Source organism: Canis lupus, chromosome 17 (genome assembly GCF_011100685.1).
Source record: "Canis lupus familiaris isolate Mischka breed German Shepherd chromosome 17, alternate assembly UU_Cfam_GSD_1.0, whole genome shotgun sequence".
NCBI classification, from domain to species: Eukaryota; Metazoa; Chordata; class Mammalia; order Carnivora; family Canidae; genus Canis; species Canis lupus.
In genome coordinates, this window is record NC_049238.1 from 34829044 (window position 1) to 34844456 (window position 15413).

Consider the following 15413-nt stretch of genomic DNA (forward strand, 5'->3'; position numbering starts at 1 on the left):
GTATGTTAATTACATTGTACTTCAATAAAGTACTGCTAACATAAAAAGAGAGAAATAATGATATGCAGAGGTCTGTAAGCTGTAGAGGACTCAAAAATAGAGCGGATGTTTATGTTTGTCACTGGGGAGTCAGGTCCTGCTCCCTGGAAGAAGCTGTTACAAGCTGAAGGTGGAGCAGGGCTGAGAGGTTCAGTTAGCTTCCTGCTGTGCTGCCAAGCCAGAAACTTCCCTGTGTGATTGACCCCTGCTGGAGCCCGTCCTCTTGCCTTCATGGGAGCTGCAACAAGGCTTGGTCTGTGAAATGAAGAGCCCTGAAGCCTGGCCTTCCTGTCCTGGGATATGGTGGGAGGGGTTGGGGGTGGAGGGGAAGTAGGGCCCTAGAAGACTGTCCACCCCCTTTTCGGGACCCTCTGTTTGTGGTGGGGAAAACTAGAATGTGGGCCTGCAACTGTTTCAGTCAATTTGCTGCTGCTATTTTGCAGAGTTGGACTTGGAGCTTAGAGACAATAAATTTGAGAAATTGGACTTGAAAGTGGGCCTCCTATTTGTACTATAACAGCTGTCTGGAGCCCATTTAAGCTTGTCTTCCCTGAACAAAGCCAGAGAATCTAAAAAAGTTATCCCTTTCTTTACCCCTTTTTAAACTATCCGCATCCCACCAATGCCCTTGCTTTGTTAGCTCTGGGGAAAGCAGCTGATAAAACTAATTCATACTAAGGTGTGAGTGGCTGATACCCAACTAAAGTCTTCCTAAAAGGGCATGCAGATTAACCACCTCCAAGAAACTGTCCTAATGATGTGGTCCCATCCAGTATGGCAGGCTGAGGAGAAACATCTGGAGTCAGGGGCAGGTAAAGGAGGTGAGAAAAAAGTTGCCAGTCTGTAGGCAACATGGTACACAAGAGAAGGCAAGGTTCCGCCCCTGCTGCAACTCATTGGCTCATCGTGGGCACACTAGATGACCTCCCTGGTCCTCTTTCTTCCTCTGTAAAATGAAGGCTGGATATGAGAATAGCTCAGAAGTCCTTCATCTCTGACATCCTAGCCCTTTTCACTTATATCTTTCTTTATAATAAGAGTGGTTTTGGACAGCCCCGATGGTCCAGCGGTTTGGCGCCACCTTCAGCCCGGGGTTTGATCCTGGAGACCCGGGATCGAGTCCCACGTCCGGCTCCCTGCATGGAGCCTGCTTCTCCCTCTGCCTGTCTCTCTGCCTCTGTCTGTCATGAATAAATAAATAAAATCTTAAAAAAAAAAGAGTGGTTTTGCTATCATCTTTGGCTCTTATGACTAGTTTAGAACAAGATTAGGGCCCTGGCTGTGAGAGTCTCCATTTTCCAGGTGAGGAAATGGAGCAGAGAAGGAAGGCAACTCAGTGGGATGGACTCTGAGTTTTCCCCCTTCCCCCCAGGCTGCCTCCTGAAAGAGGCTGAAGGAACCTTCTTGGCAGAACCCTGGCTATTTCCCTGGCCTACCTGGGGTAGCAGTGCTCTCCCTGGATGGGGCCCCAGAGGGAAGTAGGGGACCCCTGCCAGAGGGGCTGTTTCCTCTCGGCTTCTCCCCAGCATTAGGCCTTGGAGTCACCTTTAATATCTTCACCAGTTCCCAAATGCCCTTCACCTTCTGCACCTCTGTGCCTTCCACCCTGGCTGTCTTTTTCTCCCTCTCTGCTGGCCACACCACTTCTTTCATGAAGTGGCTCCCCACAGCAGAGTACAGTTCACGATCTATGGTAGGCGGCCATTTCCAGCTTCCACAGGTGTCTCCCTTGCTCCTGGTGAACTCCCTTGGTGGAGGGACTGTGTCTGGTCCCTCTTGTCCATCCACTCTCCCATGCAGTGCCTGCTTCCAGTCATGGTTCAGGACGTGCCTTTTTATCACCTCTGTGGGATGGCACAGCACAGTGTCCCTCAGTGACCTTGGGACATTGAGGAAAGGGCAGGCTGAGAAGCTATAAAGGCAGAAAAATCTGGTTCAGATCCAAGTTAAGCAGGTGCCTGGGTGACTCAGTCAGTTAAGGGTCTGCCTTTGGCTCAGGTCATGATCCCAGGGTCCTGGGATAGCATCGTATGTCAGGCTCCTTGCTCAGCGGAGAGCCTGCTTCTCCCTCTCCCTCTGCCTCTCACTCCTCCTGCTTGTCTTCTCTCTCTCCCTCTGTCAAATAAATAAGTAAAATCTTAAAAAAAAAAAAAAATCCCAGATCAGTACATGGGAGCGGGTGAACCGGGACACTTGGCCTCATGCCTTGGAGCCTCACCATAAAATGGGAGACTAGTGCCACCTTTGCAGGCCATGGTGATGAGGAAGTGAAGCGGCGGTGTATACGGTGTATACGGGGTATACAGTGTATATGGAGGGGAGTGCTCAGTTAGGGACAGCTCTCATCCTTTCTGTTCACACTCCTGTTACCACCTGGCAAACCTGGCAGGGCCACTTAGCATCCTGTTGTCTCACCGTGAAGGGCAGTAAGGGTCCCAGGACCACCTGCCTCGCCAGGCCGCCAGGCCGTGGTGAGGGCTGGAGGGGACTGGGTGGGGAGGGTTTCGGGGCCAGAAGTAGTGAGGAGGACCCAGTGGGCCCCATGGCAACCTTCCACACTCACGCTATGGCCAGGGGGTGAGCCGGCCCTGTGCTCCCCGGGCTGTGAAGGGCTAGTTGCTGACCCTCCATACTCGGTGTTGACAAGGTCAACAGGAGCCTGGGGACACTAGTGCCCCTCTCCAGAGCCTCTGCTCTGCTCCTGCAACTTTCCCAGTGAGAAACCCAAGCTGGTGCGCTCCTTTTTTGCTTTCAGGATTTAAAACTGTTTATCTCTAAAATAAAGAGAGCAAAGCCTCTCAAGTGGCAGTAGTGATGTGGTAATAAAAGGAGGCTTAATGGGCTCTCGTTGAGAGGTGCATGAAGGGAGATGCCACACTGCCAGCTGCCAGTGCTGACTGTCCAAGAATCATGGGTGCCATGCCCTAAGGGACCAGGAGGAGGGAATGGGATGGTGGCCAAACAGCCTAGAAGGCATGCCTTCCTGGCCCCTTCCCCTGGGCTGCAGATTCTACTCCAGGGAATGGGCTTCCAGACAAAAAGGCTCAGGAGCAGACCCCTGGGACCATGAGATCCTTGTCTGGCCTCCCACGGTGGTCTCGGGGAGGGGGTGGAGACTGTGGCCTTGTTTGCAGGACTTGCTGTCTGATCAGAGAAGCAATGAAGCTGTGCCAGGGACTGCGCTTGGTGGATCCTTGACCATGTGTAACCACTCTGGTGCCTAGCACGCACCTGTTCCTTCCGAGCCTACAGGTAGCCTTGGAGTTTCTCCTAAACCGGGCTGCCACACCGGGTGAGTGGACACCTGGGGAGCCGTGGCCAGACCCAGAGCGCCCCTCACAACCCCTGCTTGACTGGCTCCATTTTCTCAGCTCTGTTGTCCATGGGGCAAGGCCTTGGCTTGGGCCTGGCAGAGGAATCTGGAGATACTGAGCATCGTTATCCAGAGCCCTGTTTCCTCTTGCTCAGGGGAGGAGGTTGTGTTGAGCCTTCATGCCTCCAAAAATCCACGGAAGTCTGCATCAGCATTGCTTGGAGCTCCTGCCTTGTTTTGATGAAACATCTCTTCCAAAACTCCCCGAGAGGAGGTGCAGACGAGGAAGGTATGTCTGAAAATGCCTTCAGTGTGCTGTCACACTTAATGTTGGCTGGAGTATTTATCCAGGTTCTTGCAGCGGCTGGCTGGCTCCAGGGAGGATTTGACACACACAGCACCCCCCCCCCACACACACACACACTGCTTGACTCTTTTGGCCGGCCAGCTGCTGGGGCAGCTCCCCCTGACCTTGTGCACAAGTCCCTCTCGACTCCTCTGTAACATCCTCTCACTAAAAAACCCCCAGCAATCATTAAAAACAAACATGGCAAATAGGCAAAGAAAACACTAACAAACAACGACTTTAATTATCAGCAAAGCACATGGAGATCACATTCCAGAAATGTATTTTAACAAGAGGCACCTCCTGGGGAGAAATGAAAAATAATGGAAAATACTTAGAAAAAAAGCCCACCCCTGCCTCTGCCAAACTCGTCTCTAGCAGCTGCCTCCTGTTTGAGAAGACCTACATCTCAGGAATATTAAATTTTTTATTGTTGTTCCCCCCCCCCGACTTTTTTTTTTTTTTTGGCAGAGATGGTGTTTATTTTATTTTTTGAACCAGTAGCAGCAGCAGTAGAAGTAGATGGAGAAATGGGGGAACAGCTAAGCTGGCTTGGGGCCTCCTTCTGCCTTGGTTGGGGTGGGGCATGGGGGGCACCCAAGCCCCCTTTGCAGTGCCTTGCTGGCTACACAGCCTCCCGGTCTGCGACATTGTTGCAGGACTCCTGGTGTTAGAAGGAGTGGACAAGTGAAGTGGCACCGTGGTACCTTGCCTGGGATTCGGGGGGAGGGGGGGTCTGCTGCAGAGCAAACACCTTCAGCAAGCTCACGCTGTAGGGTAGAGACCATCTGCTGGAAAGGCACAAGGAAGGAGATGTGACTCCCTGCTCCTTCCTGGGAAAGCAGGAACAGACTGGACTGACACCATGGCTACCTCCTGTGGAGAAACTCAAGGTTGGTGGTGGGCCTAAGGTCACCAGCAGCCAGCCCAGGACCCTGTGAGTGCCCATCCTGATGCTCCCCAGGAATGCTCACTGTGCCTGCCCACTGCACATCTGGAGCTCCTCCTCTGGCTTCCTGAACCAAGGGGAAGGGTCCACCCCAGGAACAGGGTTAGTCATAGTGCAAGAGTTGGTGGGGGGCATCCCAGCAGCCCACCCTTGCAGAGTCTATTTGGGTGTGCAAGGAGAAACCCCTGAGAGCATATGTGAGAACACCCGGAAGCAGGACCACATGTAGAACATGACCCCATTTTTGCAGAAAAATAATATATATTTTATGAGAAAATAACAAATGTCTCATTCCTGTATATGAATCAGAAGATTCAGGAGACCCCAAAAATTTTTAATAATGAGAGAAGGGGAGAAGGAGATGTTTCATCTTAGATGTTTGGTATTTGCTTCAATTGTTTACCATGAACAAGTATATATTTTTGCATAGAGCATTTTTATGAAAAAAATCATACTAGCTGGAGTTATCCCTGGGGATAGAAACTTGTTTTGGGGAACAGGAAGTAGTTAAAATACACATTAGCATTGTCTAGAATATTCAAGTGTGTGTGTGTGTATGTGTGCGCGTGTGTGTTTTTTTTCTCTTATAAAGAGATGTTCTTGAGCAACTTAAAAAAAAATCTTAAAAACCTAGTAAGTAAATAAAAAATAAAACTCCTGGCTGCAGCTTCTGAGCCCTCTTCTCCCCAAACCTCCTCCACTGTCACCCTGCCTAGGGAGGCTCAGGTCTCAGGAAGGCAAATAAATCTCTGTCTGCAGCTGAAGGAAGGCCTGCAGAGGCCTCACTGGCTGGACTTAGGCAGGAGCCAGGCCCAGAGAGGCTGTGTGCTATGGTTAGGGCAGCTCAGCACCCAGAATCCCAGCTCCATAGGCCTCCAGTGGGCCTCAGAGGCCACAGCACTTATCAATCCTGCAGTTAGCTTCAGAGGAGCAAGGCTGGACCCAGGAGCCTGGCCCTCATCCCCTGAAATGGACGGTGCTCTTGACACTGATCCCTCCCTCCTCCCCACGTGGGCGGAGCACCATTCCAGTCTCCAAAGCCTTCCAAACCACTCTTGTTGAGTTCCCAAGTGGCCCTGGTGGACCCTGCACCCACTAGCTGGAGGAGGGTCCACACCTTTGCCTGGTATGAAGCTTGACCCAGCATGGGCTGGGGGTGAGGGTATGATTGGGGGAGGAGGTCCCAGGCCCCTTCCTAGCACCAAGCTCCCTTTCTCCTCCCCACCCCCTCTGCTCTTCAGTGGCTGGCAGGCAGTATTGTTCAGCACCTGACAGTTCCCTCTGCTCCCCCAGCTCCTGCCTCCCTCACTGTCACGTCAATTTGGACAGCTGTCATGCCTGCTCTGAAACACACTCAGGTTCCCCCACTCAGTTCTGGAAAGAGCCCTGGACAGGAGCCAGGAAACCCAGCCTGGAGTTCTCACTCCACTTCAGCCAGTCTGCTGGCCTCAGCATCCTTTGCCTTGGGGAGTGAGAGACCTATCACCTTCCTGCCCAGCTGGGCAAGAACATCAGGAGAGTTGAGGGCTGGAAAGGCAGAGGAAGCAGGGTCTGAATGTTTATTCAACATTCAGCATTTCCCAAGCACCTGTCACATATCAGGTACAGTGCTAGGGGAGACCCAGATAAAGGGGAAGGGGTCTTTAACACTGAGGAGGACACAGTGCAGTGAGGTAGCCAGCTGACAAGTGGACAGAGAATTATGTGGAAATTCTATAGTGAGGGCATTTGAAGCAGCAAAACAGGATCTTGGGCTCTGCATGGGGGAGCTCCGAAGTTGGCAGAGAGGGAGAATTTGATCTGGGCTGTGGGGAATGGCTAAGAGTTCACCGCTTAGGAGAGCCCAGAGGGGGCCTATAGAGCGCAGGCCAAATAAAGAGGAAGCAAGACATATTTCACCTAGAGATGCATTATTGTGGTGGAAGAGGAGACTGAAAAGGCAAGTGGGCATCAGATGGCAATTGGCCTTTGTATTAGAGTACTTTTGAAAAAGTAAAAGTTGCCCAACTGCAAAGTATAAATGTACATGATATTTATTATGTCACATAACAAATAGAGGCAGGGCATCACCAGGGCTGGCTAATTTAGTAGCTTAACGATGTAATTAAGGACCATTTTTCCTACCTTGGGCTTGTTTCCTCATGGTCACAAGATGACTGCCACAGCGCTAGACAGCAGGTCCTCACACATCCAAAGACATCAAATGGGCAGTTTCGCCCAGGAGACTCAGCAGACTTCCCCCCAGTTCCTGTCACCTAGAATTGAGCCATATCTGTAAAGGGGGGCTGAAAAAGCAAGTGCCTGGCATTTTCTCTCCAATCAAAGGCTGAATGGGCCAGTAAGGAAGGGTAGAAGTAGAGGACCTGGGAATGTTAGACAACCAGCAGTGTCTTCCAGTCTCACGAGTGAGGGCAGCAGTGTGGCCAGGGTAGTGGTGGTGTAGCCTGAGTGCTGGGAAGCTCTTTCTCTCTCTCTCTCTCTCTCTCTCTCTCTCACACACACACACACACACACACACACAGCAGTTCTCACATTATACCCTAGAGGGAGGAGGGAAGGATAATTGGCACCCGGTCCCCCAGAAGAGCAGTGATCCAAGTTGTTTGATGATTCCCTGAAGACTAGTGGTGTCTGTGGGAAATCTGCAGATGGCAGAGGAAAAGGCAGGGGACTCGGACCCCAGGACAGGCTCAGGACACGTGCTGGGTCAGGGGGCATCATGCCAAACTCTTCCCCATCCTGAAATCTCCCCATTAGAGCTCTGTTCCTTTGGATTAAGCATCAACCCCCTCTATTTTACAATGCAAACACCCATAGCAAGGCAAAGACACTCAGGCCACAGGAGAAGGAGATTGACAGGATCATCAGTCCAGAAAGGGCCAAGGGTCCAGGACATGTGGCTGGGGAGGAGACTCTAAGAGAGAAGAAGGGGGCCACCCAAGGCGATCTCTGCTAATGTCCTTGGATGTTCCCAGTACTTCCTCTGAGAAGCCTCACTCTGCCACCGAGGAAGAGGCAGCTGACCCCTGTCAGGGCTGTGGCCCCAAGGCCAGGGCTGAGGATGGGTCAGTCAGGGGAACAGCGGGGGCTGGAGGTGGAGCTTTCCCTGAGTGCCTGTGAGAGGGGCCCCTGTTCCCTGACAGCACAGGCACTACCATTCTGCCCTCTTCCCTCTTCGCAGACCAGGCGGCTAAGGCCAGACAGCCCTGGCACACTGCTGAGTGGGAGCAGAGGGAAGAGAGGCAGGGCTTCTGCATGTGTTGTCTGGGAGGTGAGAGGGCCGTGGGTGGGCGAGGCCCCCTCCCTCACAAAGCAGAGCCATTAGGTTGGCTCCAGGCTCACCACAGGCAGATGTGAGAGAGAAATAAGATCCTCTCGGGTTCACACGCTGCTACTTACAGCAGAAATGAATCCCAGTGGCCATGAGCCCCTTACTTTTTTAAGTTCTGCTAGGTGGCCAAGTGGCTTCTGGGAATGAGCTCCTTCACCACGCATCCCCTCCCCAGCTGTCCCTGAACCACGAGCACCCTTCTCTTCCAGTTGGTTCCCTGACACACTTCATGTCCCCCACTGTCCTGTGAGTCACCCCTTCCCCCCTCAGCATCCCTCCCACACAGGTACGATCATCATCCCTGCCTCCCTACCTGCTCTTCCTGTGTGCGTGAGTGCCTTCGTGAGGCTGAGGAGGTGGGGGTGGGCAGGGGGGCAGGGCCCCAAGCTCACCAGCCCTGCCCTGCTCTCACCTCCCAGCCTGTCCCCCAGGGCACTCTCTTCCATCAGGTGCAGAGACTGATGGAGTTGGAGGGACAGCTTCCCTCCCTGTGGTGGTGGTGGGGGGGAAGGTGTTCTGTTCCCAAGAGCCTCACATAGAGCATGAGCTTTCAGGATATGTGACCTGCTGTGGGGCCTGTGCAGGCTCCTTACCTCTCGGCTCAAGGTCCACCCATCATTAGCTGGCTTCGGGGCCCACCTTCCCAACACCAGATGTGTAGTCCTCTAGTCTATGGCCCTGCCTCTCCAACAGAGCCCCTTTGAGATGAAGATGTTCCAGAAGGGCTGCCAGGGTCGATCTTCAGTTCTCTGCAGTGAGTTCATTCCTCAGCTGCACTGGCCAGCAGCCTCCAGTTGGCGACAAGGCCTGGGAAGGTGCCTGCTGGGAACTGGCAGCGCTGGCCTTCAGTGCTGTCCACCTCATTCTGCTCCATGGCCACTCTTCTGGCCTTGGGTCCCCTTGTACAGAATGAGGGTAGATGTTCTTTGAGCTTATTCCTGGCTCTGCCATCGGAACGGACACCTATTTCTGTTTGCAGCTGTGTGACTTTGGTCCAATTGCCTTGCCCTTCCTAAACCTCAATTTGTTTCTATGTGAATGAAACAGACAGTGAGAACCCCTGAAGATTAGATTTTTTGATGGAAGGATTGTAACTGCCCTGACCTCCTAGCCCTTTACCATTTGCAAAGTGCTTTTACACAAAATATCTCCCTGGACCCTCCCAACAACCCTGTGAGGCAGTGTGACTTTCACCCCCAGCTTACAGTTGGAGAAACAAAGTCCCAGCTAAAGGGGCACAGGGAGTGGGGGGATGGTGGGCCTGGCCATTAGGTGCCCTGTCACCAGATGAAAAGCCAGATTCCCCAGGGAAAAACCAGGGCACAGCACTAGGGAGTGGTGACCCAGAATGCCAACCTCCTCGCCTTTCTCTCCTGGATTGGGCATCTCAGGGAAGGCAGATGAGAGGTGGCCCCTCCCCAAGTGTGGGCTCGAGGGGGCAGGGAGATGCTGCTGACAGCTGTGCAGATAATCGTCACTTCTCCATCGCTGCTAATAGCATGTTTAGCTTGCCGACTCCTCTGTTTGCCTGGTGCCTCCCACGGCCCGAGCTGGGAGTCTCAGCTTCTGTTTGGGGCAGGATAGCTAGAGAGAGAGCCTACCTGTTCCCCAGCCCTGGCTGCAACCAGAGGTCTACTTGGACCCTGGACTTGGCGGGGTGTCCTGCAATTCCAGGCCTGAGCTTTGCTCACCCCGAGAAGCTCCCTCCATGCTCTGGGAAAATGGCAAGGGCCTCCTGTTCTTGGAGACCCGAATGTTCCATCCCTCTGAGCTCTAGTGCTCTATGAATCTCTTGTCCCCATGCAGGACCTAGTGAGGAAGGATTCTGGGTCTGAATGGCTTCCTTCTGCTTGGAGTGGGCCCCACAGAGTGGGCAGGACTAGGACCAGCCCACCTCTAGACTGTACTTCCACTCCTCCTTCCCACCCCTTTACCTCCCCAGGCTGCCATGGGACACATCTTACATACAGATCTGGCTGTGCTAGGGTAGGATGGACCCCCAGCCCCTGAGGCACAATCAGTCGGGAGCTCCCACTTGCCAGGTTAGTAGAAAGCCTAGCTTACATACTCTAGGGGGCTGCTCCGCACCCCCCACCCCGGCTTGTCCACACACCCCAAATGTTCATGGGCTTCCCAAAAGTGCCCTGCCAGATTTCCCTCCTATGGGGAAAAGACCCGTCAGGCTGGCTGCGCCCACTGCCCTTGGCCTCATGGTGGCCCTGGCTTCCTCACTCCTGGGCCTAGCCCCCCATCCCCCACCCCCGCCTGCTGAAAAGCTTCTCCCTTGGGAATCTGTAGCCTTCTGCAGGGCCACATTCTGGTGACCCACTTGCCCAGACGGGAAGGACCTCACAATGGGCAGCTGGGGCAGGGGAGCCAGGGGTGGAGGGGGAGTCCCTCTGTCCATCTCCTGTCTTTGGGAGGCACTTACCTGATGATGCGATGATTCCTTGTTTACTATTGCTCGCCTCTGGAATGTTCCCTCCAGGAGGGCAGGGGTTTGCTCCATTTATTGTGGTTTCTCCAGCACCTAGAGCAGTAGTAGTAGCACGGTCTAGACCCGGTACTCAGTCGCCATCTGCCAACTGAATAAATGTCGTTCTCTTTTCCCTTAACATTATTTCACAAAGAATTTTCAAGTTTGCCATTTTTTTTGGCTGTGTAATAAATATTCTATTTTATTGACACACCATCCATCCGTTCCATGACTTGCAGACCATTTTGGCTGACTGCAGTCTTGTACTATTATAAATAATGTTGCTATAAACAGCTGTGTACATATAGCTATTTTTCCCCCTTGCAATTATGTCTTTGGGAGGAATTCCAAACAGTGGGATTACTGGGTCAAGGAGCATGGCATATTTATGGCCCTGGTTATGGTGGGACTGGCTAATTCTCAGCCCCCAGGCTGGCCCCAAGGTTTGTCTCTAAGTGCAGCCCCTTCCCTTTGGTGCTCTCTCTGGCTCCTGATGGGCTGTGGGGCCAGGCGCAGTGGCAAGGGAGCTCATGTGGGGTTTGTGGAGGGGTCAGAAGGAGGAAGCTGTGGGAACAGCAGAGGCGGGGCATGTCCCCCAGTTCCTGAGGCTGGGAGCTCTGCTCTGGGAGCATGGGAAGGCCATTTCCTCTCCCAGACCTACCTCTTTCTCTGGGATCAGCTCTCCTCCATCCTAGAAAACCCATTGGGGCTCTGAGAGGGGAATGGTATCTACCTGGGGGCTGCAAGAAGAAGGGGTGGACTCTAGTGCCTCAGCAATTTCTGGCTTTCCTCCTCAAGGCCCTGTGGTAGAGGGCCACACCTGAGGGGAAACAGGAGGTGTAGAAACAGATTTTGAGCAAAGGTCTGCATTGTTGTAGAAAAAGGGCCCGCGATCTGCAGTCACCCCCCAAATGCTCTGTGTCCCGTTCCCTCTGCCCAGCACATCCTCACTCCCTGAGCCTCCTTAATCTATCATCAGTCCCCAGAGGCAGGGTCCTGGATAGTAGAAGGGGAAGGATCCACATCAGCCCTGTCTGGGCCCCCATGTAGAACCTGCCTCCTACCGGAGGGCAGGGTGGCCAGGGTGTGGCCCCTCCAGGCATACCTGTCCAGGGGTGGAGAGATTCAGTCACAGTTTGGGATGTCAGCCTGCTCCTCGGATGCCTGCACTTCAGGGGGACTTCTGAGGCTTGACCCCACTGATGGAGCCAGGCCCCATCATGAGTGGTGTGGTGGGAGGAGGGGCTGCGGTTTCTAAGAGCTGGGTGGACCCACATCAGCAGTGCCAGGCAGCAGAGACCTGAGCTCCATCAGTGCTGGGCGGGAGGAGTTGGGGCTCCTGGTGTCCCTTGGCTCTCCCTGAAACTCTTTCCTGGGCCCTCTGGCTTCCAGACCCCGGGTGGCAGGGAGTTCTGGGAAACAGTGCAGAGAGAGCATGGGACTTCTCATCCTGTCACCCACTCACTGTGTGACTGACCCCCACTCCCTGCCCTCTCAGTCCACAGCTCTAACACCAGGGCACTGACACTCCTGCCTCCTGTGGTTCCTGCAGTGGCTTGGGTGGAGGCCTCAGCAGGGTGGGCCTCGAGGGAGGTGGAGCTGATGCAGAGCTAGCTTGGAGGCTGGGCCCAGAAGGGATGGGTGTCTGGAAGGAGTCTGCTCCCTGCCTCCTGAGGTCAGCCCTTGGCCTGGGGATAGGAGCGCCTCTAATTAGGGGTGTCAGCCCTCTTTCCTCAGCTTCCCCTCCTCTTCCAGTGCCGCACTGTGCTTCACAGAGATGGGGAGCTTTTTTGCTGGTTGATGAAGGAAACAATGGCTTTGGGAATGTGTGGGTGCTCATGGGGGGGGGAAATTGTGTGGGTTGTGTGATTTTTCCCGGACAGGCAGGCGTGAGAGGGAGAAGAAATTATTCTGTCTAAAATCTCAGAGACAAGCTCTTCTCCGGAGCTGACAGAGTGACTGTTTCCTGGCTGGGTGGGGAGGTACGAGACAGGGTGGGCCATTCCCAGGGGCAGGCCCTAGTGAGGACCCCAGGAGGGCCATAACCATAAAGATAACTTTTTCTGTTTGCCCAGGCATTGCCCCCTGCAAGGAGCGACACGATACCCACCAGAGTGGCCAGTCCTCACAAGAATCTACAGGGACCATTAGGGGGCCAGATGCTGTAACAAACCCAGTTTACAGGTGAAGAAACTGAGTGAGGCTCCAAGGGATTGATTGACCTGCCCAGGGCACAGAGCCAGTTAGTGATAGAACCAGGGCTTGAACCCAGGCCTCTGAAGCCTAAAATCCGCCTCTGCCTGGTACTCTCTCCTAAATAACCACATGGAGGCAAGGATTCTGAAGATGAAGGCAGCAAGGGGGCACCAGAGCAAGGTGCAACAGCTACAGTTGATGTTCTGGGTCCTCAGGAAGAATCTGCCAAAGGTTCCCTCCCATCCCCCACTCCTACCCCCCCTCAACCTTCAGAAGTATGTCTTACATGTTGGAGGGGGGAACAGGTTGTCCTGCTGGGACCTCAAGTCCTAGAGTGCACGGGTTAGGGGGCCTTGGCAACCTTGGGACCCGCAGGGAGTCTCCAGGAATTTGTGGGACTTTTAACTCTCTGCCATGATGGCTTTTTTGTTTTCCCACCACAGAAAAGGAGCAGCTAACAATGGCTGGTAACTGAATACTCCACAAGAACCTCTGCCTCTGTTTTTGGCAGCATTTTATCAGCATGGTGGGAATTCTGGTAGGGAAGGAGCAGGTGAAAAGAGAATGGGCAGGTATCATTCTGGTAGTCCGTGGGGCTGTCTCTTTTATCCCAGTCTCATTGTGGGAGTTGACTTTTCCATCCACTGCCATTCAGGCCTGGGCCATCTGACTTGCTCTGACCAAGAATATGTCACTAGCAGCGATGTGTGTGTGTGTGTGTGTGTGTGTGTGTGTGTGTGACTTCCAGGCAAGAGTTTTAATAGCCCATGTCAGCCCACCTCATCTCTTTCCTTGTCTCTGAGGTCCTGGATGCATCTGTTGAGATGCAGGAAACAATGGCATCTCAACAATGGCCTCCATTGTTCTGGGTCATTGAGGGACTGTACCCATGCTGAATATGCTGCATGTGTAAGAAATAAAGGGTACTTCTTGAAGATATTTGGGGGCTGTTTGTTACCAGAACATACTCCAGCCTATCCTGACTGATACAGTCACCAAGCTAGCCAATAAGAACTTTGCCTAGGGTTTTAGAATTAGGACCTATACCTTTCTAATGGGCTAGAGCCAGAATATGTAAACCTGACTGCTTTGTTTTCTTCCCTGGGAATGTGGAAGCAGAGAAATCATTCTTTAAAGAGAGAAAAAAGCAGGAACACAGTAAGGAGAAATGGAGAGATATCTCCAGCATTCTATTTCTTGATCTGGATGCATAAAAATCCCCATGTCCTTCTGTGAAATGCTTCCCCTTTTTATTATACAAGCTTGGGTTGTATAATAAACAAGGTAGGGGAGAACTGGGAGTCCTGATTCTTCAGGAATGAAAAGGAATCTTCCAGCTCAGGACCCTGTGGGCAGCTAAGGGTCACTGGACTGAGCAGGCTGGATGGCAGGTGAGAGGCCCAGTGGGTGGTTTAGGTTGCTTTCAACCAAGAATCCTAATACAGAGTGAAAGGGGATTTGGGACAAGTCTCCATTTTACAGATGAAGCTGTGGAGGCTCAGAGTGGTCAATTGGCTTGTTCAAGGTCATTGAGCCATTCAGGACAAATGTTCACATGCTCCCTTTCTTGGTGAAATAATTCAAACAGTAAAGATAAAAATGTTAGTCTTCCCTTCTTCTCCCAATGCCACCCTCCAAAAATAACTGCTCGTCAATTTGGTGGGCATTTTACCAGAACTTTAAAAAGTGTGTTACAGATATATATATATCACACTTAGAGTTTCATTAGAAAAATGGGATCATATTATCCCCATTTTTCTGAACTTTGCTTTTTTCACTCATCAGGTTGTTGACATTTGCCTGAAGTTTTATCCGTTCCTGGCCAATCTGGTGATATGCCAGGGACAGAAGGGATAAAGAAAGCCAGGGGCCAGACTTCACAGGATTGAGGTCAGAGAACCCTCCATGCAGGGGGTGTGAGGGTGAAGGGGAGACTCAGCCAGGGTGGGAACCTTCCAAGCATCTGCACAGCCCCCCTCCCAACAGCCCTCCCAGGCAGCTAGCTCCTCCTGCCAGCTCTGAGGAGTTTGGCTTTTTGGCTTTTTGTTTAAGTTAAAATCTGGTCCCCCTGTGAGTCCTCCCACTGGCCTAGTAACTCTCCTTTCATTCCTGGGGCAAACTGCTTTAGCCACTCCCTGTCCTCCACCATCCAGCAGGAGTGGGTGTGACTCCCCCAGTCTCATAGCAGGGCCTCAGCAGCCCCAATGACCCTCCTGCTAAAGGAAGTAACAAGTGCCATTATGGGCCAGAAGAAACCTATGGCTCAACCAAAGGCCCCCAGGCACGAAGAGAATGGAGAGGAAACCAAGACAGCAGAAGGCAAGCAGGCAGGCAATTAAAGGAGGGGGCTGAGTTTTCAATTAACAGGCTCCTCTGCTAGCAGTGGATAATTAACGCATTAGCAAAGCTGATAGCGCTGCTGCCAGCAAGGATTGGGGCAGGCACCAGGGGTGGGGGAGAACTGGGGCTCCTGATTCTGTAGGAATGAAAAGGAATCTTCCAGCTCAGGAACCTGCGGGCAGGGGCAGCTGAGGGTCACTGGACTGAGCAGGCTGGATGGCAGGGGAGAGGCCCAGTGGGTGGGCAGGGGGTAGGGGAGGGGGTATCATCACGCTGTCTCCGGGCCTGCAAGGGCCCTTGGTTTTCAGGGGGCGTGGGGTGGGGGAGCCAAGGCAGCTTCCTCCCTTTCTGGCTTCTTCAGTTCTGTCTGCAATATGTAGAGAGGGGCTGAGGGCTACTACCATCATCCTTGCTTGGGGCGGG

General features: G+C 52.9%; 1 long non-coding RNA gene across 1 annotated transcript; it reads right to left on the reverse strand.

Annotated features, from left to right (window-relative positions):
• Positions 1-4022: 4022 nt before the first annotated feature.
• LOC119869683 lies at positions 4023-8961 on the reverse strand. Its single transcript, XR_005371876.1, has 3 exons — positions 8572-8961; positions 6772-6902; positions 4023-4574 (listed from the first exon to the last, which is right to left on the reverse strand). It is a non-coding gene; the product is annotated as an uncharacterized LOC119869683 (long non-coding RNA).
• Between the last annotated feature and the right edge of the window lie 6452 nt (positions 8962-15413).